Source organism: Lonchura striata, chromosome 7, assembly GCF_050655825.1.
Source record: "Lonchura striata isolate lonStrDom1 chromosome 7, ASM5065582v1, whole genome shotgun sequence".
NCBI lineage: Eukaryota > Metazoa > Chordata > Aves > Passeriformes > Estrildidae > Lonchura > Lonchura striata.
The window spans coordinates 2,185,069-2,209,443 of record NC_140709.1 but is presented as its reverse complement, the minus strand read 5'-3'; the positions used below and the strand labels follow the sequence as shown (position 1 = coordinate 2,209,443).

Below are 24,375 nucleotides of genomic sequence, written 5' to 3'. Positions count from 1 at the left end.
CGTGGGGCTGGGGACACGCAGATTCCGGTGCCACCTCTGAGTCCCCGTGGGGCTGGGGACACCCAGATTTTTGTGCCACCTCTGAGTCCATGGAGCTGGGGACACCCAGATTGCTGTGCCACCTCTGACTCCCCGTGGGGCTGGGGACACCCAGATTCCGGTGCCATCTCTGAGTCCCCGTGGGGCTGGGGACACCCAGATTTTGGTGCCACCTCTGACTCCCCATGGGGCTGGGGACACGCAGATTCCGGTGCCACCTCCCAGTCCCCGTGGGGCTGGGGACGCCCAGAGTGTCTCCCCTCCCCGCAGGTGTTGGTGGCACCGCCCTGCCCGCAGGTGCCGCCGCCCCGGGGGCGGGCACGGCGTGTCCGAGCCGCCCGCTCCGCCCCGGCGCCTCCTCCGCCTCCGCCCGCACGGCCGGGGCCGACAGCCCGCTGTCCTGCTGTCCCGTGTCCTGCTGTCCCGTGTCCCGTGTCCCGTGTCCCGTGAGGTGAGTGCGGGGAAGGGGCCCGGGAGGGGAGCGCGGAGCGGGGCGGGCTCGGGGCTGCGGGTCCCGCTCCGCCGCCGCCGGTGATGCTGAGCCCCAGCCCCGGATCGAGCGGGCACGGCGGGGTGGCACCGGAATCGGGGTGTCCCCAGCCCCACGGGGACTCAGAGGTGTCACCGGAATCTGGGTGTCCCCAGCCCCACGGGGACTCAGAGGTGGCACCACAGTCTGGGTGTCCCCAGCCCCACGGGGACTCAGAGGTGGCACCGAAATCTGGGTGTCCCCAGCCCCATGGGGACTCAGAGGTGGCACAGCAATCTGGGTGTCCCCAGCCCCACGGGGACTGGAGGTGGCACTGGAATCTGGGTGTCCCCAGCCCCATGGGGACTCAGAGGTGGCACCGGAATCTGGGTGTCCCCAGCCCCATGGGGACTCAGAGGTGGCACCACAGTCTGGGTGTCCCCAGCCCCACGGGGACTCAGAGGTGGCACCGGAATCTGGGTGTCCCCAGCCCCACCGGAGGGCGAAGTGGCACCAAAATCTGCGTGTCCCAAGCTCCTGGGGAGTGGGAGGTGGCACCCAGCCCCATGGGGTCTGGGAGGTGGCACTGTAGTCAGGGTGTCTCCAGCCCCAAGGGGACTGGGAGGTGGCACTGGAATCTGGGTCCCCAGCCCCACGGGGACTGGAGGTGGCACCGCAGTCTGGGTGTCCCCAGCCCCACAAGGACTGGGAGGTGGCACTGGAATCTGAGTGTCCTCAGCTCCCGGGGAGTGGAAAGTGCCACTGAAATCAGTGACACTGAAATCGGTGACGTGTCCAGCCCCAGCGGTTTTGGGGAGTGGGAGGTTTTGGGGGAATGAGAGGGAGCTCCAAAATCAGGGTGTCAGCAGCTCTGGTGGTTGTGGGGAGAAGGAGGTGGCACTGAGAACAAGTGTCTTGAACCCTGGCAGTTTTGGCACCTAAATGAAGGTGTCCCCAGCCACACAGGGAGCAGGAGGTGTCACCAAAATCAGGGTGTCCCCAGCAGCTGTGGCACTGGCAGGAAGGAGCCAGGCTGTGGGAAGCGCTGGGTGTGCAGCGTCGAGTGCCTGGGACCCAATTCCCAGCCTGTGTTTAACAGGTCCCTTGTAAAAGTGCAGTTATTACACGTCTCCTGATGATTATAGAGCTGTAAAAAGAACTGGGCTCCGTGTTGCACAGGTGTGGACGCCGACCTCGGGCTCTTTAGCAGTGGGGCTCCACCGTAGGAAGTGACGGAACACGATCAAAATGTACTTAGTGCAGCAAAAACTGTGAGTGAAAAAGACAAGCTGCCCACCGTGAAGGCTGCTGAGGGATTTTGGATAAGGGCCTGGAGTGGCAGGACGTGGGGGAATGGCTTGGGATGGATGGGATATTGGGAAGGAATTCCTCACTGGGAGGGTGGGGAAGCGCTGGCACAGGTGCCCAGAGCAGCTGGGGCTGCCCCTGGATCCCTGGCAGTGCCCAAGGCCAGGCTGGATGGGGCTTGGAGCAGCCTGGCATGGTGGGAGGTGTCCCTGCCCATGGCACGGGGTGGACTGGGATGTGTTTAAAGTCCCCCCCAACCCAAACCATCCTGTGATCCTATAAAAGCACATGGGCAGGTGCTGGGCTGACTCTGGCATGTTGGAAAAGTGCTGCCTTTAGCGTGGTGTTTTTCTTCAGAATGGACACAGGCTTGTGGTCCCTATTCCCCACATCCAGCTGCACATCCTTGTGCTGAAGCAGGCTGTAAATCCCTTGGAACAGCACCCAGCAGTGGTGTGGGGATGGTGGGCGCCAAGGGCTCGGTTCTGCTCCACACCCTGGGTGCTCTGCTGATGCAGGGAGTGAAAAGAGTTCTGGGGCTGAGGAGTGCACGTGGGTCACGCAGATGGAACTGGTTTGCAAGATCCAGCTGGCTGATTCCTGAGGGCAGCCTCAGGAAAATGGGATTGTGTGATTTCCCATCTGTCAGAGGGTAACGCCGTGAAGCACCAGGGCAGGGATCAGAGCAGCTGCAGCACCATGGGCCACAAATCCCGTGCTGGTAATCCCAGATGCTCAGAGAATGAGTCAAGTTTCTCTCTCTCTCTCAATCAACATGGTTTTGTTTAAAAAATTAAAAATTAAATATTAAGCGTGGAGATCTCTGTTTCTCAGGTCTTCCAGGCTTCCTCCATGACTTTGAACCTCCCCATGGTCACACCTCTGCTTGGATGAGTTTCTAAGGAAAGGACAAAAAGATTAAAATGTTTGTGATGACGAAGAATAAGGTGTGAGAGCACAGAGATCACCTCAGAGGAGGAGAATTCAGAGCTGACTGTCCCTGTTTTGTGTGTCTCTGTCCCCTTGCCCGGCCAGGCCCTGTACCTGCAGCGCAGGTGAATTCCAGAGGTAATTGCAGAGGGATGTTTTATGGCACGGAGCAGGGGAGTTGTCCAGGTTGTTCCACAGCTTGGTGATTCATCAACCTTTGCATGGTGATATTTTACTCTTCAGTCAGCCCACAATTAACTCGAGTTCCCCCTCTTCCCACCGTGCCTTCCTTGCTTTAAGTCAATTAGTGCTTCCCAGCGTGATAATTGCTCTGCTCCCTGCCAGTCCCATCCTCTCAGTGACATCTTTTCCAGGGATAATCTGCAGGCCTTCAGCCTCTCTGAGCTTTGACACTGGGTGATGCTCGCTGTCACTGATTATGGGGAGATCCCATAATCAGTGGGATGCATCCTGCCTGCTGATCCTCGTGGCATGAATTCCTTTTGTCTGGCAGGAGGAGGAGGAGGAGGGAAAGCACGGCCAAGGTGGGGGAGATGTGTTCTCTGAGTCAGGGAGGTGATTGTCATTAGCACCCCGAGGTGCTGCAAGGAAAAAAAATCCTTTTTTTGCCTTTTCCTGCACCCTTGGGAGCTCTGTGGGAGAGACACCTGGGCCTTGGTAACTCAAGGTTGAGGCAGGTTATCCCAATCTCTTGCTGCTTGGTTTTCCATTTTCCCAAGTTTCCGCTGTGGGAGAAGAAAGAGGGAGTATTTCCTTTTATCCTGTTTATATGGTTGTGGTAGTTACAACTACCTGTCTGGAATCAGGAGTTACAAACTTGGGTTACAAAGCAGAAGTTACCAAGTGGAAGATTCCCAACCCATGGAAGATTGCCTGCCTGTGGAAGATTCCCTTCCCACGGCAGGGGCTTGCAACAAGATGAACTTTAAGGTCCCTTCCAACCCAAACCATTCTGTGATTAAAAATTTTAAAAAATAATAATTTTGCTGCATGAAGTCTGACACTTCTGAAAATTCCCCATTTTTTTTTTTTTTCCCCAAGTCTGTATTCCTCAATACTTTAATTCCTTTCCTCAGGTCTATTGGCTGGATCTTGTGGACTCAAAGGAAAGGAATGCTTCGGTTATTCCTGTGTGTGCCTCAAAGGCCTCCTGGATGAGGTGCATGTCCAACAGTTCAGAAGTGGTGAAAAGGCACCTTTGATAGTTCCATGCCAATAAACTTCAGAAGGAATTTCAGGTGGCAGCTTTCCTGAAGGATTGGGGCGGATTGTGTGATGCACGAGATGCTGGCAGGTATTTTTCCAGTAATTGCTGGGAGAATCTTCCAGCCTAAATAAGGAGGTTTCGCCTGGGCTTTGCACGTGTTTTCAGCAGAGGTTTGATCACCAGGATGGTCATTCCAAGTGCCAAATGCTGAAGGCCAGCTTGGACAGGGCTTGGGGAAGTGGAAGGTGTCCCTGTCCTGCAGTGGGATTAGTTTAAAGTCCCTTCCAACCCAAACCATCCTGGGATTCTGTGATTTTCAGGATAACCCTTGGCATTCCTTGTTTTCTTGCTGTGTCTACGATCCAACAAAGTGAAATTGGGATTTCTTGCCTCAAGGCTGGGGCTTTTTGATGTGCCTGGGTCGAACTACAGGCTTTGGCTTTGCACCAAACTGGGGGTGAAATGGTTTTTATTTGGATTTTGCCTGGGTTTTGCTTTGATGTTCAAACAGATCTGAACTGTTGTGTGAAACCTGCTTGGAAGAAGCTTCCAAACCCCGTCGTTGATATCATCTTACAGGTCTGGAAGTGGGGCAGTAAAGGATTAGAACATGAGGGTTGGTGTTGAAAAAACCCTACAGAATCATCCTGGAATTTTTTGGGTTGGAAAGGCCCTCAATCCAGGGGACAGCCATTCCATCCTTCATTTTGATCCTTCATTATCCTGCATTTTTTGTAAACATGTTAAAAAAAACAAAGTGGGAAGAGATCCTTGCAACAGCGGGGTGAAAAATCAGGTGTGTAAATAGACTGGACATTCTGCTTCTTCAAAATGTTGCAGTAGAGTTGTTCTCACACTCATAATTAGTTTTGCCCATAAAATAGTGTGTCTGTGAGAACAATTGTCTTACCTATGTCAAAATGTCTGTGTTTTCCTATAAAGAAACGTGTTTTTCTCCCTTGTAGCCCAGCTACATGATTATTTCCAAATGTCAGGGAAGCCAAGACTGAAATCCTTCAGCCTACCTTGATTTATATGGATGGAGAGTTAACAAATTGTAGGAGCAGCCTTGCCTTAGGATTAAGTGCAAGATATTGTAATTTTTGTCTGTTCTTTCAAATGTAACAGGCAAAAAACCTGTGTGAAACACCATCTTTAGTGGTATCATAACAATGAATTCCCTGGTGGCCCCGTGGAACTTTTCAGCCCTTCCATCTCTGCCACAGAGTGCAGGGTTGATGTTGGAATTCTGGTTACTGAGAATTTTGGACTTTTCTGTGTTGATTGGTATTGATTTTTAAGAGGGTATTCTGTTTAATTTGAGGTTGTAGGGAAACCATTATAGAGAAAACTTTTAAAAATAAATGTGTTATTTATCATCATAGTTATCATAGTGTTTATACCTTGTCTACTTAAATATATCTGACAGATTTAACAAATATGTCAAAACAGTGTTCATAACTCAAACAGGAGGGGTTCTGTTGGAACCCTGGTGCTGAGAATTTCAGATTTCTGTGCTGCCAGGCACTGACCCCCAGGAGAACTCTGCACTGACCTGAGGCCCTGGAGAAGGTTCCAGAATGGAATGGCAGAACTGGAATTGTGGGTGTGGAGTTTGAATAGAAATGTGAGATATCACAGGGTGGAAAATTCAGAGTTTAAGGTTTAGAAAACAGGAATAGATATAAAGCAAGATGGAGGTTTTAGGGTGGAGGCTGGACCTTCTTTACCTTCTCCTTCTCCTTCTCCTTCTCCTTCTCCTTCTCCTTCTCCTCCTTCTCCTTCTCCTTCTCCTTCTCCTCCTTCTCCTTCTCCTTCTCCTTCTCCTTCTCCTTCTCCTTCTCCTTCTCCTCCTTCTCCTTCTCCTTCTCCTTCTCCTTCTCCTTCTCCTTCTCCTTCTCCTTCTCCTTCTCCTCCTTCTCCATGGTTTTGATTGGTTCTGTGTAATTGGATAAAAAAGTCCCCATTGTGGGCATGGGTGTTTGGTTATTGGGTTAAAAGTGAAAATAATTGAGGTGTCATTTCTTAATTGAGAGTTTATCCTCAAAAGGCCTTGGAGAGAGAGAGATGAACCTCCATTTTTAGTGTGTTAGAGTGAAGTGCTGCAGAACTCAGGGTTTGTGAGGCAGAGATAAAAACTGATAAACATCCGAGTCCCAACAAGAAATCCCATCTCACACTTTTAATCCCAACCGTACCAAAAAAAAAAAAAAGAAATTAAAAAAACCCAAAAAACCCCCAAAAAACCAAAACAACAACAACGACAACAACCAACCAAAAAAAAAAACAAAAACAAAAAAAAACCCAAAAAATCAAACCAAAACAAAAAAAAAACAACAAAAAACCTAACAACAACCCCAGAAAACCCCAAAGAACCCCCGCAGGCTGCAGCCTTTTGGGGTTGGCAGGAGCTGCCATCCCAGCCTGGCTCCCCCAGGACCTGCCTCTGGCTCTGGTGAGTTCCTGGTGCTCCGGGGCAATTTTGATTTTCCACCCTCCCTTGCAGACACCAGAGCATCTCCCCAGCCCTGGGGCTGCCCTGCAGGCTGGTGATTACCTGCTCAGGAGTCTAAACACGCAGATGGGAGCACTTAGTACTTAGCGTCATCTAATCCCTTTTTTTTTAATTTTTTTTTTTTTTTTTTTTTTTTTGAGGGAAAAACGCTTCCCCCGGTTTTGTCCTGATGTGAAGAAACCTGTTGTGGCAAATTACACTAATTCAGAGCTCAGCTGAACAGGCTGAAATGGAGCTAAAAGCTTTGAGAGAAGCACAGCCAGGGGCCTCGTGTGCCTCCACAGTGCCTCAAACCTTATTTTTCAGGGGCTTGGCTTGGTTGAAATGTCATTTAAGGCTGAGCTTGAGGCTTTTGGTGCTTCGGATGTGAAGAGTTTCCTGGTGTTAAGTGTGGGCTTGGAGAGTGTGGCTGTTTTTTTCAGCTGGCAGCTAAAAATATAAATTTTATGGAATCTCCTGAGCTGGAAGGGACCCACAGGATCGTGGATCCAGCTCCTGGTCCTGCACACATATCCCAAAATTCCACCCTGGGCATCCCTGGGAGTGTTGCCCAAACTTTCCTGGAGCTCTGGCAGCCTCGGGGGAAGAACCTTTCCCTAAAATCCATCCGAAATCTGCCCAGCTCCAGCTGCTCCTGGGGCACAGGGATGGGGGAAGCTCCAGGCTGGGATGAGTCTCCCTCCCCTCACTCTTTTCCCCAGGATGGACACACCAATTCTCTTTTTTCTGCGCGTTTGTCTGATTCCAAATCCACAGCACAGAAGGGAAAAAATGAAAAATTCCTTCTGTTTCAGGAAGGACTTTTGCTGTGGGTTTTTATGGTTTTTATGGCTTTTCCTTGGCTTTTGCTTTCAGAGCATCAGGTGCATGCCCAGCACTGTTTTCTGGCTGGAATAATGATTTTTTTTTTCCTTGGAAGTTCACTGTCCCCATCTGTTGGGCCTGGCTGGAGAAATGAAACATCTTCTCAGGCTCATCCTGGTTGCTGTGATTCCCACCTTGGACTCTGTAGGATAATCCCCTCCTTGGCTGTTTCATTTTCAGCTGCTGGATCCCAGCTGTCCAGGAAAACAGATTATTATTTTTTTTTTTGGCTGCTCCAAAACTGGAGTTTGCTCCCCGGGCAGCTCCTTTAAAACAAAGCCTACACATCAAAACCCCAAAAATTAAGATTACAGTGCTACCTCCCTCTTTGGGAAGGTTCAGGGCAGCTCATCTGCCTCACGTGGATGTAGAGTGAGATCGGGGGGGTGTTTATATAAACAATAAAAATTAATTTCAAGTTTATTAATAAGACCCAAGAGAGATTCTGCAAGAGTGAAGGAAGCAGAATGTCCAGGCAAACCCAGGAGGTCCTGGCACTGCAGCTGCTCCTCGGGGATATCAGTTTTTGGAACTCCATGTGGGTGTAAGGGCTGGGGAATCTAATTCCAGAGCTAATTCCAGCCTGGGGCTGCTTTCTGTTCCTCATAATTATTTTATTTTTCTGAGATTATTGCGACACTGCCTGATACCAATCAAGTCTGATAACACTGAAAATCCACAGCAGAGAAGGGAAAAATTCTCTCTGTTTCAGGAAGGATTTTTGCTGTGGATTTTTAGGTTTCGTTTTCTCATTTCTTTATTTCAGCTTTTATTTATTTGTGTGTATATATTTATATATATGTGTGTGTCTCTGTATATATATATATACATACATATATATATATACACATTATATATCAACTGTATAACATTTCTAAATTAACTATTCAGCTTCATTTCTTCAAATGAAGAAACAGAAATTCCTATCTTTCCTTCCCTGTAATAATTCTCACATTTGGAGAGATTTGCCAAACCATGGCTAAAAAACTGACCCTGGCACCAACGATCTCTAGTGGAGAAAACCTTAAAATAGGTGTTTCTAATATTCATGAGGTATCAAAGAGCTGCAGATTTACAGCTGATCTGCACAGACTTGAAAAATCTCTTTTCTGTGAAGCAATAAATGAAGTTAATAATTACAGTACAATTAGAGCAGGGGAGTGATGTGTGGAGCCAGGTAGGATTTCTCCTTCAGTGGTTACAGGAAATGAGAGATTTGGGGTGCTGGGCTGTGAGTGTCCTTTGACCTGCACTCTCTGCTACAGGTGGATGAAATACTCCGAGTAGTAAGGTTCTGGTTGAACCATCCTGCTAATTGAGCTAAATTCTGATTTTTTTTTTTTTTTTTTCCTTCGGGAGGCAGAGATGAAGGGCTCAGCCTCCCTGGAGTGCCCCAGGCTCTGTGAACTCTGTGCTAAATCCAACTGGAATTTGGGGCATTCACCACCCAGGAGTGGCCTGGGCTGGAAGGGACCTTAAAGATGATCCCATCCCACCCCTGCCATGGGCAGGGACATCTTCTGTTGCCTCAGGTTTTGGATTTATTTAATTTTCCAGGCTCTGTGCTGCTTTAGTGTGTAAGGCTAGGCTTCATATTAGGGGATGGTGAGCTCTCTTCACAGAGCAGGGAGACAAAACAATTCCTTCTCCAGCTGGGCACCCAAATGATCCAAATCTCAGCCCAGGAGCACAAACAGCGTGGGCTGGAGAGAGAAAAACAAGCAGGGTGGGACTGCCTGGGCTGGAGCTGGAATGGGACAATGAACTCCAAGGTGCCAATGGAGCAGAACTGATCATTTTGTGACCAATCATCCATTTTTTGGGACCATTTTGGGTCATTTGGGTGCAGCCCTGGCTGGGCTCTGGTGCTGCCCAAGGTGGATCCATGGAGGAGATCAATTTAATAAATCCTTGAATAAATCCCTGCTTTATTCTGTGGCTCTGGGGCAGCTTCTCAAGGCATCACTTCCACCATCCCAGTCTGCTCCATCCTTACCTTGGGCACTTTGGGGATCCAGGGGCTCCTCAGGGAATTCCAGCCCAGCCAGGAATTCCCAATTCCCAATCTCCCATCCATCCCTGCCCTCTGGCAGTGGGATCCATTCCCAGTGTCCTGTCTCTCCATCCCATGTAAATCCTCTCTCCATCTTTCCTGCAGCTCCTTCAGGTGCTGGGAGGCCACAGTGAGGTCACCCCGAAGCTTCTCCTCTCCAGGCTCAGCATTCCCAACTCCCTCAGCCCTTCCTGGTGGGAGAGGTGCAGGATGTCCTTGTGGGTCCCTTCCAACTCAGGATATTGTCACCAAACAGATTAAATCTTCAAAATCAGGACATAGCAACTAATACTGTTTATGGATTTGTCTTGTAGAGAATCAAACCACAGCTCAGTTTTTGTTGTTTTTCTCCCTCTGCGTCCCTCCTCGCCAGCTGCAATCGCTCCTGGCTGTGGCACTGATTGTTTGGAACCAGCTCCTCACATTTATTTCTCCCTCCCACCCTCCTGGCAGGCCTGGGAGCCTCAGTTCCTGAGCTCTTGTGAATTCCCCAGGGAATGCTGGAGTAGCCTTGCCTCCCTCTCCTGAGCAGCCCTGGCTCAGAAATGCCCTGGTGGTTTGACAAACGATGCTTGGCTGGTGGCAAAGCATTGTTTGCTGTGGTCTGAATACACATTTCAGAGGTAGAGGAAAAAAAATCTCACTAAAAATTCCCAGGAGAGGAGGAAAAGGCCTTTGCTCATGTATTTCAGTGCCACAGGATTTATTTTTCCCTGGCAGAACTTAGTGAGCCCACCAAGGGCAAGCTCTAGAAAAGGATAAAAATGAGATGTGGGTTTTTGATGCACAGAAGTTTCTTCCCTCTTCTTCTTTTTACCAAAAGGCACACGGGGTATCTGAAGTCACATCAGATGATTTAAATGCATTTTTGCTGGGTTATGTAACATATGAAAGGAGCAGAATTTGTCTTTCTTCATCAGAGTTTGGTTCTGTGCATCGACTGGAGCCAGCTGGGACAGCAGATCTGATCTGATCAAAGGCATTTTCCACTTCATTTCCATACCTTATCATGTCTTCCTCAGCAATAAAACCTCAGGATTTGGTTTTTCCAACGAGGGTTTTTACTCAGGGAATTGTCAGGCATTGATGTGCTGGTGGGAGAGGATGAATTGATTGCCTTTGCATCGCTTACTAAGCTGCCTTTGCAATTTTTTGTATTTTAAATAATTTTTTTTAAAGTGCATTCTGCAATGGGATATTATTATCCCATAATAATTGATCACTCAAACCTTTTGCTTTGTATTTAGGCTACTCTTGTGTTTTCAAACCTCAGACTCTCACTCCTGCCTTGCAAAAAGCATTTCCAGCCTTCAGGAATTGCAGCTGCAGGGTGGGACGGTGCCTCCCCAAAAGCTGGATGACAGAACCAGCCTGGCATTGAAAGGAGTTGTGTTTTCCCTTCTTTTTCAAAAAATCCGAGGGCAAACAGCAGCTCCTCTGATGCCTGAATTCAACAAAAACTGCCCCAAGAGCTGCAGCCTGCTCAGGCTGTGAGCACAGGTCAGAGCTTTGGGAAATCCGTGCAGGAATATCTCAGGAGTGGGAACAGAGAGCCAGGAAGGAGCAGGGCCACTTGGAGATGCTTTCAGGGGTTCTTCTGCCTTGGAAAAATCCTGTTTTGTGGTGTCCAAACACCAGAAAATGTATGAATTTACATGAATTTATTTACGAGCACCCTCTGTGTGCCAGGGGAAGCACAACTGGGGACAAAGCTGGGATTTGAGGGCTGAGAGGTGTTGGTGATGGAGAGGGAAGACTGATAGGTGATCAAAATCTGAATTTACTGTTAAATGCTTATTTACTGTTTTGGGGAGACTAATAATGGTTACTGCAATGATTAGGTTAAAATCACACACACAAACTTACGCATTTTTAACATCTCTTGTTTGCAGGGTTTAATGACATTTTATTTTTCTGCTAAGTCAGTCTGATTTCATCTTCTTGCAGTCTTGATCTAATTCTCAGAGTTCTGTTTGCTTTTGCCAAGGCATCCTGTTCTCAAATCTCTTATGCTACCCAGCTCCAAAATCCATCATCTGTCTTGCATCCCAATATCCCAACAGTGGACATAATTTATACTCAATTTTTACATACATTTTAAACAATTTTCGTTCTATAGACAATGATATATATTTACACTTGGAGCTGGTTTTAAGGGTTGTTCTGCCTTGGAAAAAAACCTGTCCTGTGGTGTCCAAACATCTGAAAATGTATGAATTTACATGAATTTATTTATGAGCACCCTCTGTGTGCCAGGGGAAGCACAATTAGGGACAAAGTTGGGATTTTGGAGGCTGGGTGGATGCACTGTGGACAATCCAGAGGTGCCAGCAGATGATTTTTTTTTTGGCAGCACAGAGGGAAGAGTTTCCCTTTCCTTTCTTGGGACAGCCCTGAGAGAGAATTTGGGAATGAGGAGCAAAATTGGGTTTGGGGTTGACCTCGGGGCTTGGGGGTCTTGGGGAGGATGAGCTGTGGGGTTGTTCTTGGGTGTCAGGTTGTGTTTAATCCAAAAATCCAGGATATTTCAGGCTCTGTGTGGGTAATCACTCCGACTTGTTGTGCATAATGTTGCCAAATTGCTTTTTTTCTGATGTTGTGAATGGTGTTAGTGTTCCACCTGGGTACTTAAATTGTGGAGTTCTGTGGAAGCTTGGTGGCTTTCCAAAACAGATAATGTCATTTCTAGGGTTTGGGGATTTTAAACTCATATCTTCATTTTCTTTAATATTGCCAAACATGTGGTGTTGCCTCTGTGAGGATGAGAAAATTCCAATTTGTAGCTCTCTTCCCACAGAAACCTTCCTTTATTCTGTGTGGATAGAAACCAGTTTTTTTCTTCTTACATAATACTCAACTAAGTGCAAAGTATGTGTTAATAAATATAGCAAAAGGATAAAAAAGTATGAAAAGCATAAAAAAGTATATTTTCTTAAATATATTATTTATATAATATATATGATAGTGAATATTATAAATATTTATTAAAAATATCTTCCTCTATGTGGCTTTGTGAGTAGTATAACCACCACAGCGAAGCAATTGCACAATAAACTCTTTTAAAAAGAACGTTTAACTGCCAAAGGAATTTTTACTTGTGTGCTTAGCTGCCAAAACAAAGGGAGCTGAGACCTTCTCTGAATTGTCAGGATTGCCTTAACTGGTTAAAGCCATGTTTACAACCTTGCCTGTGGTTAACCACCCCTAGATAAGATCATGGGCTGGCTCCCTGTGCCTGGAACAGGGGTGATGCTGCAATTCACATTTTAATCGCTTTGTGCTTTATTTATTTTTTTTTTTCTGTGCCTTTCAGGGGGGTTTGTGCCAGAGCTCACCCCTGGGTCAGGGGTTCTGTGTGGTGGAAAAGTCTCTCCTCCAGCCCGTGCTTCCAAAGGAAACTCAGCAGTCTCTGTTGTCTGGTCTCAAGGCAGTTTATTGCAAATTATGGAAAATATTTTCTTTTTGAGCTGTTGTGGTTTGCTCACAGCTCAGGCAGAGGCACACACACACCCTGACATCCTCTCTGACCCCGACTGCTTCTTCTCCCCGCCCAGGGCTGCTGCTGTCTTTTATATGGTACATTACGTGTGACATGGTTACAGTTTTCCCAATGCCTATTACCTATATTAAATGGTGCTTTTCTATCTTTTATATGGTACATTACGTGTTACATGGTTACAGTTTTCCCCAATGCCTATTACCTATATTAAATGGTGATTTTCTATCGTCTATATGGTACATTACGTGTTACATGGTTACAGTTTTCCCCAGTGCCTATTACCTATATTAAATGGTGATTTTCTATCTTTTATATGGTACATTACATGTTACATGTTTACAGTTTTTCCCAATGCCTATTACCTATATTAAATGGTGCTTTTCTATCTTTTACATGGTACATTACGTGTTTCATGTTTACAGTTTTTCCCCAATGCCTATTACCTATATTAAATGGTGCTTTTCTACTCTAAACCAATCTGTGAGTGCCAACATCACCAAGAACATGGAGGTGAGGAAGGAGAAAGAGGGAGGACAGGGCAGGCCCAAATCCCAAATCCATCTTAAAACCTCTGACCCCCATGTACAAAACCAAAACCCCTGTACAGCACTCAAAAATTCTTCCCTCTACTTTGTGACTACTTCTACTCTAATATCTAAACTTTTGTGACTTCTTGTTCTTCCTGCAAGGTTGGTAACTCATTCCATGGCTCAAACCCAAAATCCCAGCTGTTTCCAGCTGTGCCACGGTCTCAAATGCTTCTGACCTGGGCCTGGAACCTCCAAAAATGTCTGAGGGACATTTGGAGTTCCGACAGTTTGCTGTGCATGAGGAATGTTACGGGTTCATGAGGTGCTTCCCAGACAATCCGTGGTGGCTGGGGGATGGTGCTTTGCCTTCCTCCATTTCTCTGCGCTGCCCCTTGGCTGCAGCGCTCCCAGCAGGAAAAGGCTGCAGTGGCTGGGGAAAATGTGCTGAGCCACATGTCCGGGCACATGCGGGAGGTGAAACCTGAAACTTGGCACTTCAGACACTCTGTAAGTCAACACAGCTAAAAGCAGCCACGGCACATCTCTCGAACTTTTCCTATTTCTTAGTTACACAGAAAAACAGGAAAAAAATCTTTCAAGCGCTGCTTCAAGCCCAGGTGCTGCTGGAAAGGTGGCAAGCACACTTCTCTCCCTCTCAGGATTTTTCATGGAGGTGCACAGAGAGAAATGAAAGAGAAAACAATTTCTATTTCTGCTCCTTGTTTTTCCCATGTGGAATGTGTTTGGAGAATTGTTTCCCTGGGGTGATGCTTGGTTGGATTCTGGTGAGGATTGTTTGAGCTGGTGGCCAATCCAATCCAATCCAATCCAATCCAATCCAATCCAATCCAATCCAATCCAGTCCAATCCAATCCAATCCAACCCAATCCAATCCACCTGGGGCTGGGCTCAGAGAGGGGCACCAGCTGGGAGTGAGTTAGAGATAGAGAAAGTATTAGTATTCTCCTTTTATATAGCATATTAATGTATTTTAACATAGTTATAATAAAGAAATAATTCAGCTTTCTGAATTGAGTCAGACATGGTCATTTCTTCCCATTGGGTTCGCCTGCATTTACAGCAGAAAGCTGCTTCAGTTTTCTCCAGAGTGTGCCAGGTGAGATTTGAGCTGGAGCATTTGGGCTTTAGCTCCAGGGTTGTGTTTTGGTGCTGTTTGTTTTACCCCAGAGCAGTCGCTGAATTCATTCCCAAATTCTCCTCTCTGAGCTGCCCCAGAACTAAAGCAGGGCTGGCTCAAGAAAGGAAAGGAGTGCAAACTCTTCCCCCCAAAAAATCATCTGCTGGTACCTCTGGATTGTCCACAGTGCATCCACCCAGCCTCCAAATTCCCAGCTTTGTCCCCAGTTGTGCTTCCCCTGGCACACAGAGGGTGCTCATAAATAAATTCCTGTATCCAAGGACATTTTCAGGTGTTTGGACACCACAGGACAGGTTTTTTTCCAAGGCAGAACAACCCTTAAAACCAGCTCCAAGTGTAAATATATATCATTGTCTATAGATTGAAAAATTGTTTAAAATGTATGTAGAAAAGGAGTATAAAATCTGTTAAAAATTAATTACCAGCAGTCAGATTAGGTAGGCAGATGAGGAGTTTGTCCTCCACCAGGATGGAGCTCCTTGCAGGTTGTTCTGCAGAAGAAATCTGAATAATAATAAACTTTGCAAAAGTGAAGTTCTTATGTATTTCCATTTGAAACTAGCATTTGAATCAAGGATTTTGTCCTGAGCACCTGGAGGATTTGATATTCACTCCAAACAAAGGCAGGAATAAGAATTGTGTGCATTGTGGCAAGTATCTTGCATTTTCATCCCCCCACTTCCTTGTAGCTTTTTGATGTTTTCTTCATGTACTTTGCCAGATAATTTGAGTCAGGATTTACATTTCTGTGGTCAGGCTCAGCACCTGATTTCTAGACAGAGGAGGAACAGCTGGGCTGGGATCTGTTCCAAAATCCCTGGATGGAGAATGCTCCCTCCCATGGGATGGGAATAATTTTGGGATTGTCTTTGCTCTTAGAGGTGACCACTGGATTCTGGAAACTCGAGGTTCAGACCTGCAGAAAACTGATTTATTTGGAGCTCCTGAAGGAGGAGGTCCAGCTCTCCTGGCTGAAGGAAAACTCATTTATTTCTGTATTAATATGGGATAAAGCAATTCAGGCAGCACAAATCTTGTGAGGAGCAGATGGGGGAGCTGGGAAGGGGCTCAGCCTGGAACCAAGGAGGATCCCCAGGGATCTTTTCCCTCTCTGGAATTCCTGCCAGGAGGGGACAGCCGGGGGGATTTGGGATCATCCCAGGGAATGGGACAGGAGCAGAGGGAACGGCCTCAGGCTGGCCCAGGGGAGCTCAGGGTGGATTTGGGGAAATTCCTTCATGGAAAAGGGCTCAGGAGGAACCCCCATCCCTGCAGGGATTTGACATTTTGGGACATGGGGCCGTGCTGGGGAATGGTTGGACCCGATGGTGTGAGAGGGATTTTTCCATCCTTATCAACCCCAATCTTGATTCCACATCACTAAAATCAGCTTGGATTCCCTGGGGCACCATTCCCTCGGTGGCTTCTCTGCTATACCTCATTCCCATCGTATTTTATGCCTCTCCATGATGGATTTGGACCCAGTTCTTGGAGGATTTGGGAGGATTCCTGATGGGAGATGATGCTTGGCAAATTCCCAGCTCCTGCTGTTCCCACAGCCAGCCTGGAAATGGGTGGGGCTGAGCAGAGGAGGAGCAGCAGAGGTACAAAAGTGAGATTGCCTGCTGGAATGGCAGCTCATCAAAGGGAAATCCATAAAATCAGCAATAAAAGTTCCTTTGAAAGTTTCAGGTTTAACTCATTTTACTACTGCAGGAAGATGGAACGTAGATACCCGTAAAACACGGGTTTGTGTGGGGAATGTGGGATTTATCCTCTGGAAAAGGAGATAAGGGGAAATCCCTGCAGGATTTTTCTAACAACTGTGCTCCTACAAATGGGTTATTTTCTTCTGGGAAAATTTTAAACTCTTGTTTATTTGGGTTTCTTTACCTGAGTAGTTTCCTTTGTGCACGGAGGGTGCAGTATTTAATCAACTTCTGAGTCTGATTGGAGGAGGGTTAATTGTTAATGAACCTCAGAAGTGCCTGAACTCATTTGGTGAGATGTCTTCACCAGTGTGCTCTGCTAGACACTGATTCCGTGAAAACTCTGACAGGGTTTGAGAGCAGCCCTAAAAATAGCAGTGAAATCCAGGGAACACCAGGTGGGACCCTAAAATCAGATTTTTTCTGAGGGCAGGGAATCCTCAGCAGCTGTCTGGGGCCTCCTTCCACCTGTGGGGAGCTGCCCGGGGCTGTGCAGAGGGAAAGAACTTTTAAAAGCAGCTTTTTCTTGGAAACACCTTTTAAAATAAAAGCAGCTTTCCCTTGGAAACAGGGAGCTTTATTCTCTCTGGGAAAGCAGATGTTTGATATGCCAAAGTCACTGGATAAAAGAGATGATAAAGGGAAACAAAGCCTGGAATGCAGCTCCTGCTCCTCCTCCCAGGTGATGCTGGGCTCAGAGTGGGGCGTGGAGGGTTTTTGGGGTGTGTGTGGTTTTTATTATGGTGTTTTTTTGGATGTGGGGCAGTTTGTGAGTGTGGAATCTTTTTGGGGTGTGTGTGGTTTTTATTATGGTGTTTTTTTGGATGTGGGGCAGCTTGTGAGTGTGGAATCTTTTTGGGGTGTGTGTGGTTTTTATTATGGTGTTTTTTTGGATGTGGGGCAGTTTGTGAGTGTGGAATCTTTTTGGGGTGTGTGTTTTTTGTTATAGTGTTTTTTATTATGGTGTTTTTTATTAGGGTGTATTTTGGCAGCTTGTGAGTGGGTTTTTGAGTAAATGTGGTGTTTTTCTGGCAATTTGTGTGTGAGTGTGAAATCTTTTTGGGGTGTGTGTGTGTTTTTTATTATGGTGTTTTTTTGGATGTCTGGCAGTTTGTGTGTGGGGTGTGTGTATAATTTTGAGTGAATGTGGTGGTTTTTGGATTTGTGGCAGCTTGTGAGTGTGGAATATTTTTGGGATGTGTGTTTTTTATTATGGTATTTTTCTGGATGTGTGGCAGCTTGTGAGTGTGGAATCTTTTTGGGATTTGTGTGTGTTTTTATGTGAATGTGGTGTTTTTCTGGATGTGTGGCAGATTCTGTGTGAGTGTGGTATCTTGTTGGGGCGTGTGTGTTTTTTATTATGGTGTTTTTTGGATGTGTGGCAGTCTGTGTGTGGAATCTTTTTGGGGCGTGTGGAGCCTTTTTCTGTGTGTGTTTCTCTGTGGATGTGATTTCTGAGTGTGTCATTGGGTGTGTAGAATCTGTGTGTAGTCTGAGTGAGTGTAGTCTCTTTTTGGGGTGTGTGAGGTCTGTGTGTGCGAGTGTGAATTTTTCAGAGTTTTCTGTGTGTGTCTGTGTCAGTTTTTTTGTGTGTGGGCGTCTTGTGAGGGGGTCTTTTTGTGTGTGATTTCTGTGTGTGGGACTGTGAATTCTGTGGCTGTGATTTCTGTGTGTGTGTGCCTGATTTTCTGTGTGACTGTGTTTTTCCGAGTGTGTGTTTTTCTGAGTGTGACTGATTTTCTGTGTGCTTTCTGTGATTTCTGTGTGTGATTTCTGTGCTTTCTGTGTGTGTGACTGTGATTTCTGTGTGTGACTGATTTTCTGTGTGTGTGTTTTTGAGTGTGTGACTGATTTTCTGTGTGCTTTCTGTGCTTTCTGTGTGTGTGTGACTGTGATTTCTGTGTGTGTGACTGTGATTTTCTGTCTGTGTGTGTTTTTTCTGTGACTGTGTGTGTTTTTCTGAGTGTGTGTGTTTTTTGAGTGTTTGTGTGTGTTTTTTCTGTTTGTGGGTGTGTTTTTTCTGTGGGTGTGTTTTTTCAGTGTGTATGTTTTTTCTGTGGGTGTGTTTTTCTGAGAGTGTGTGTGTTTTTTGAGTGTGTGTGTGTTTTCCTGGAGCACCATTCCCGTGGTGGCTTCTCTGCTGTACCTTATTCCCATCTGTATGTGTTTTTTTCCTCCATGTGTCTCTTTGTGTGTGTTTTTTGGTGTGACTTTCTGTGGGTGTCTTTTTCCATGAATTTTTCTCTTTGTGTGATTCTCTCTGTGTTTGTCTGCAGGATGGATCTCTGTTGTTCCCTACAAGTCGTCTCAGCTTCCCTAAATTCATTCCTATCACTATATTATTTATTTATATTCCTATAATTAGGAATTTATTCCAGGGTGTTTGATAGAACACTTCCTTGGAGAAGCCACTTAAATCCAGCAGGAATTCCCTCACATCTCCCACACCTGAGTCTTGATTAACTCCTTTGAGTGGAGCTCCCAAATCAGTTATTCCCTCCCTTCTCCTGATGCCTCAGGTTTTGGCTTTTATATTTTTTTCAGGTTCTGTGCTGCTTTAGTGTAAAAGAGATGATGTTTAAGGGATGGTGAGCTCTCTGAACAGGGCAGGGAAATAAAACAATTCCTGCTCCAGCTGGGCACCCAAATGATCCAAACCTCAGCCCAGGAGCACAAACAGCGTGGGCTGGAGAGAGAAAAACAAGCAGGGTGGGACTGCCTGGGCTGGAGCTGGAATGGGACAATGAACTCCAAGGTGCCAATGGAGCAGAACTGATCATTTTGTGACCAATCATCCTTTTTTTGGGACCATTTTGGGTCATTTGGGTGCAGCCCTGGCTGGGCTCTGGTGCTGCCCAAGGTGGATCCATGGAGGAGATCAATTTAATAAATCCTTGAATAAATCCCTGTTTATTCTGTGACCCTGGGGCAGCTTCCCAAGGCTTCATCCAGCCTGGATCTGTCCCAGGGCCATCGGGATCAGCCCCTGGGATGGAGCCCTGGGAAGGGCCTGTGAGTACAGGCAGGAGCTGAGCTGGAAGAGGGGCGGGAGCTGCTCAGACCTGCCAGGTCTGGGTGTGCCCAAGATCTGAATTTCGTGTGATTACAGCATGGAAAACTTGGAGGTGCCTGGGGAATTCTGCTAGCAGCTGAGAGGGTCAATGTCAAGTTTTTACTCATTGCTCTGTGTTTTTTCCTATTTGTTTAAAGCATAAATTTCTTTTGTGGCATAAAATCAGGTGCTTGAAAAGAATTGCTGTTTAATATCTGTAAAAAACCCATCATGTCATTGTGGGTCACTCATTTAAGAGTTGGGCTTGATGATCCTGGTGGGTCCCTTCCATCTCAGAATATTCTGTGATCTCAGATCAGCACCAAGGTCCAACCTCAGAAATCATTTCTGGTGGTGGGTGGGTGTGTAGGAATGCCTTGGAGTTCATGACTCGTGTCAGGAATGGTTCCACTGGGGTTTGGGGCTTTTTTTCTCTGTTGGTGGGGAAGGATTGGCTGCATTGTGCCATCCTGGGCTTGCATGAAACCCCCAAATGCTTTTTTCACCACAGAGGGTTGAGCTGTCACTGCAGTGACCAGGGCTTCAGGAAGCTGGAATTGTTCTTTTCTGGCCTGAAGGGAAAGCCTGAGGCTGTGAAAATGCATTGTGCACTGCAATCCCCCAGGTACAGCAGGCAGAGAAAATTCCCTGTGCCTGTAGCTACATCAGGATGTTAAATACCAGGGTTATTAATCTTTCCTCACCTCAGCAACTCTAAGGCCACTCATTAATGTGGATTTTTTTTTTTTTTTCTGTGAGATTTAATTGCTCAGGCTTGTAACAACTCAAAACCTTTAAGATCCTCTTTCCCCCTGTGACTTCAGTGCTGGGAAATTGGCTCTCTGGAAAAGCAGCAAATGTTTTTTTTTTTTTGTTTCCCATTTTCCATGGCATATGGAGGCTCATCTGTGGGTTATGGATCAGTGGAGAGCAAGGCTCAGACTGGGGCAGGGATTTTCCAAAAATAAACAGCAGCCAGGAGTGATGCTGGGAAGGGAATTCCAAAGTCAGGGCTTGCTGCACTCAACTTGAATTGTGTCAGCTCCATATTTGCTTTAGAGAAATTACCACAATGAAACACCTGAATGTTTATGTTAACTTAATAATAGGTGTTTCTATAAATAAAATATGATTAGACCCGTGAAATAAGAAATCAGAGTTGCTAAATAAACCTCATAGGAAGGCCAAGTGTGTTTTTTATTTCAGGGCTTTTTGGCTTTCACATTGCATAAGCTCCAATCAGCCAAACTTATTTTTAAGAGTTTAAAAAAAAAATTAAATGGAAAAAAATTGTAAAAGGTCTTGACATCCAGTCTGTCATCGTTGTCTTCTCAAGAATGTTCAGCAAAAAAGGCAAAAGGTTTTGTTGAATGACATTGATCTTTGGAATTCTTGTTTGGTTTTCTGCTCATTAAGCTCCTGACATGGAAACAGACTTGAAAAGGCCAAGAACTGTGACACTGCATGCAGATTGTAGCATGTCAGCAGGTCTGGTGATAAAATATGCCCTGAAATTGATTTTATTAGCTTTTCTTTTAACAGCAGGAACCAATATTTGGAAACGATAGACCTCAGTGCAGTGATGGGAGAGACAGCATAGGAGACATAAATCAAACACTGGTTTTTCCTGTTTAAAAAGGGCACTTTTGGAAGTTTTTATGGGATTCTATTTGTGAATTCCAGGCCTTAATTTATATTATGGGCATGGGAGCAAATTGGGGCAATTAAAATATTTTAAATGTGTGCCTACTCATTTTTTTAGAGGGCAGGGAAAAAACCCAACCCAAACCACCACCACAGCATTTTTTTTTTGTTTGTTTGTTTGGAAAATCGGGCAAATCTTTGCCAGAAATGAAATTGTGGGAGATTTTTATTCTGTGCTAGAGGGAGGCCCAGCCAATGTGTTTGCAGTGAAATTTATTTTGGAGCAAAGGAAGGACCAGGAGAATTCCCTGGAGGTTGCCAAGGGCAGATGAGCCTCAGCAAGTGCCTGGATGGAGACTGGGAAATTAGAAGAGACATCTGAGAATATGAGAGGTTGAAACCCTTTTTTTCCATTTTTTTAAATTAAGTTGTACGAAGTGTAAGGCTTCAGACCACGTTTGAATGAGAGTTTTGGTTTGGGTCATAAATCCAAATATAGCAGCTCCTGGAAAATAAAAACCAGAACAGCCCCAGCACAATCCTGCTTGAATCTGCTGATGCTTTCTTTGACGTTTTAATCTCAGCACATTCTCCCCTCTGCTTTCATCACTTTAAAACCCAACCAAACATGTGTTCTTCTTGCTGGGGAACACTGCTTTGAGAAAAAGGCTTTTTGATTTGTCTCCTTCGCTTCAAAACGTGGTGCCACATTTGAAACCCCAAGCAATCTTTCCCCAGGGATTAGCTCTCCTCTAAAGACTTTTCACATTCTTTAATCTGCGTTTTCTACTCCCTTGAAGTGTCAGGAGTTGATGTGGAGCATGGGCTTGTTTATTGTCTCTGTCATCCAGAAATAGAGAAGTTGTTTATTTTAATGTGTGTGGGGTTTTCTCCAGGCCAGGTTCTAGCAGTTTTTTTTTGCCTGAAGTGAGCATTGAACCCAGTTTTACTTCACATAAAACCCTGAAGTGAGCATTAAACCCAGTTTTACTTCACATAAAACCCTGAAGTGAGCATTGAACCCAGTTTTACTTCACAAAAAACCCTGAAGTGAGCATTACACCCAGTTTTACTTCACATAAAACCCTGAAGTGAGCATTGAACCCAGTTTTACTTCACAAAAAACCCTGAAGTGAGCATTAAACCCAGTTTTACTTCACACGAAACAACTCAGTGGTGTCTTCCACTGCACAGAAGGAAAACAATTCTTCTTGAATTCTCATTATATCCTCCCTGTTTCTAAATAAAATCCCACACACTTGTCTGAGAAATGATCCCCAGTTAAAAACTGGGCTTCAAACGAGGTGGGATTTGTGTGGAAAAGAGGGAAAAGAGGGGCTCCATGTGCAAGGTGGTGAGCTCCAGGTGTGGAATCCTCAGTAATTCCCTTGGCTCCAGGCCATGGGATCAGCCCCCCTTGCTTTCCTCAGTGCAAATTGCAAATGCCAGCTTTGTGTCTCCTTGGCACTCGGGAGTTTCTTGGGAATTGATTCCGAGGGGATTGCAGACAGGGTCCCTTTGTTTGTGCCCAAACTGTGCCAGGAGCTGCTGTGCCATTAATGAGCCCCCTTCTGTAGGGATGCTGCTGGCAGTTCTGGGCTTTCATCCTGCTGTAGCCAGCTCAGAGGAGGGGAAAAATTCAATTTTTAATGGTTTTAATTGTTGTGTGGGAGTCATTAAGTGGGGTTTGGTGTGGGGCAGGTGATGATTTCTCACCCTCAGTGTTGCATTTTCCCAGGTGTTGTTGGGTTGGGGTTGGTGGCTTTCTCTGCCTCCAGCGCTGCAGGGATGAACTTGATAAGGAAACTGATCCAGCTAAAAAACAAGGTAAAAAAAAAAAAAAAAAAGGAAAAAATCCCTCAACAACCAGTCTGGTAATAAAATATACCCTGAACTTGATTTTATTAGCTTTTCTTTTAACAGCAGAAACCATTATTTGAAAACGATAGGTAGTGCAGTGATGGGAGAGACAGCACAGGAGACAAAAATCAAATATTCTGTATTTTCCTGTTTGAAAAAGTATGTAACATATATAAGGGACATTTTGAGTTCCCACAACGTGAGGCTGCCACCCTGCTGCTGCCTCCTCCCCAGAGCCTCTTCCCACTCCTCACAACCCCTGTTCCTCCTGGACCTTCCCAAGGTTTTTGGGGATGCTGAATTGCTGGATCAGTGCTTCAGCTCTGCACTAAATAATTCCCCATCCTGCCACTTTTTAGGCAGGAATTCATTGTGCCAATCTTCAGGAATGTGTGTGATTCAGTTCTTCCAGTTCTGAGATTGCAGACTTAGAACTGAATCTTCATTTCTGAGATTGAATTTCCCGTGGGTGCAGCTTGGGGTTTTGCCCCTCTGCTGTACAAAATGTGTTAAAAAATAATGGTGGAAGGAGGGAGATTTTGAATTTGGTTTTTCTTTCTGTCTTCTTCCTAAATCATGGAAGAGTTTGGGTTCCTCTGATTTCAAGCCCCTGTCCCTATCCTGGCCTGGGGCACTTGCAGGGATCCAGGACCAGCCGCAGCTCCTCTGGGCAGCCTCCATCCCATTAAATCATTTCCTTTTGTATTTGAATTTGTTAGAAAATGCAGCACGAGAACCATTTGGTGGTTATCGAGAGCCACTGGTCAAAAAAGTAAAATCCCAAAGGGAAAAGTGTGATGGACTACAATTTGTGGGATTGTAGAGGATTTCTGAAAAGTAAAATCCCAAAGAGAAAAGTGTGACATTTATAGGATTGTAGAGGATTTCTAAAAGTAAAATCCCAAAGAGAAAAGTGTGACAACATTTGTGGGATTGTAGAGGATTTCTGAAAAGTAAAATCCCAAAGAGAAAAGTGTGACATTTATAGGATTGTAGAGGATTTCTAAAAGTAAAATCCCAAAGAGAACAGGTTGATATTTGTGGGATTGTAGAGGATTTCTAAAAGTAAAATCCTAAATGGAAAAGTGTGACAACATTTGTGCGATTGTAGGGGATTTCTGAAATGTAAAATCCCAAAGAGAACAGGTTGATATTTGTGGGATTGTGGAGGATTTCTAAAAGCAAAATCCCAAAGAGAAAAGCGTGATGTTTGTGGGAATATCGAGGATTTCTAAAAAGTAAAATCCAAAGTGAAAAGTGTGATGATGTTTTGTGGGAATGTAGAGGATTTCTAAAAGTAAAATCCCAAAGAGAAAAGTGTGATGTACTACAATTTGTGGGATTGTAGAGGATTTCTAAAAAGTAAAATCCAAAGTGAAAATTGTGATGATGTTTGTGGGAATGTAGAGGATTTCTAAAAGTAAAATCCCAAAGAGAATAGTGTGATATTTGCGGGATTGTAGAGGATTTCTGAAAAGTAAAATCCCAAATGGAAAAGTGTGACAGCAGTTATGGG

General features: G+C 45.6%; 1 protein-coding gene across 1 annotated transcript in view; it reads left to right on the top strand.

Annotated features, from left to right (window-relative positions):
* Positions 1 to 346: 346 nt before the first annotated feature.
* Positions 347 to 24,375, top strand: part of LYPD6B (LY6/PLAUR domain containing 6B) — a 46,775-nt gene continuing 22,746 nt past the window's right edge. Inside the window, exon 1 of the mRNA XM_077784820.2 lies at positions 347 to 490. The gene's annotated coding sequence lies outside the window, so the exon portion shown is untranslated. The remainder of the gene's footprint in view (positions 491 to 24,375) is intronic.